Raw genomic sequence first — 1,437 nt, forward strand, 5'->3', positions numbered from 1 at the left:
AGTAGTGGTCCTATGCAGTATTTCTCCTTTTGTGACTGACTAATTTCACTCAACATAATGTCCTCAAGGTTCATCCATGTTATGTGGTGGCTTGCAGTTTCCTTGTTGTTCTTCAAGGTAGCATAGGAGTCCATTGTGTGTATGTACTACATTTTGTTTATCCATTCTTCAATTGATGGGCACTTAGGCTTTGGCCATCTTTTTGCTATTGTAAATAGTGCTGCTATGAACGTTGGTGTGCATGTATCTATCTACTCGTGTTATGGCTCGTATTTCTTGTGGGTAAACACCAAGTAGAGGAATTGCTGGATCATAAGGTATTTCTATTTCCAACCTTCTGAGGAAGCACCATATTGCTTTCAAGAGAGGGTGGACCATTTTGCAATCCTACCAGCAATGCAGGAGCGTCCCAGTCTCTCCACATCCCCACCAGTATTTATTGTTCTCTACTGTTTTGATCTTTGCTGTTATTGTTGGTGTGAGATGATATCTTACTGTTGTTTTGATTTGCATCTCTCTAATGGCTAGTGATCGTGAGCATTTCTTCATATGTTTTTTGGCTGCCCGGATCTCTTCCTTGGTGAAGTGTCTGTTCATGTCCTGTGCCCATTTTTTAATTGGGTTATTTGTCTTTTTCTTGTAGAGGTATTGTAGTTTCTTATACATTTTACAGATTAGTTCCTTGTCTGATGTATTGTTGCACAAGATTTTTTCCCATTGTGTGGGCTCCCTTTTTACTCCTTTAGTGAAGTCTTTTGATGCATGCAAGTTTTTAATTTTTAGTATGTCCCAATCATCTATTTTGTCTTCTTTTGTTTGAGCAATTTTCACAATATTTGGTAGTGTGTGTGTGCTTTGTATTGTTGTTGTTGTTAAGTGCTGTTGAGTCAATTCCAACCCATAGCGACCCTGTATAGGATTTCCAAGAAGCAGCTGGTGAGCTTGTCCTCAAATCTGTCCCTATTTTTTCATTGGGGGCCTTTATAATTCTGGGATTCACATTTAGGTCTTTAATCCATGCTGAGTTTGTTTTTGTATATGGCATGAGGTAAAGGTCTTGTTTCAATCTTTTGCATATCGCTTTCCAGTTCTGCCAGCACCATCTGTTAAAGAGACTATCTCCTCCCCATGTAATATACTTAGGGTCTTAGTCTAAAATCAGTTGGCTGTATGTGGATGGGTTAACTTCTGGATTCTCGATTCTGTTCCATTGATCTATGTATCTTTCATTGTACCAGTACTAAGGTGCTTTGACCACTGTAGCCATGTAATAAATTTTGAAATCAGGGAGTGAGAGGCTTCCAACTTTATTCTTCTTCTTAAGCAGTGTTTTGCTTATCCTGGGTCTCTTTTCCTTTCCATATAAAGTTTTAATTGTTTTTTCCATCTCTTTGAAGAATATCATTGAAATCTGGATAGGGATGGATTGCATTATGT

This window comes from Chrysochloris asiatica, unplaced genomic scaffold (assembly GCF_000296735.1).
Source record: "Chrysochloris asiatica unplaced genomic scaffold, ChrAsi1.0 scaffold00106, whole genome shotgun sequence".
Lineage (NCBI taxonomy): Eukaryota > Metazoa > Chordata > Mammalia > Afrosoricida > Chrysochloridae > Chrysochloris > Chrysochloris asiatica.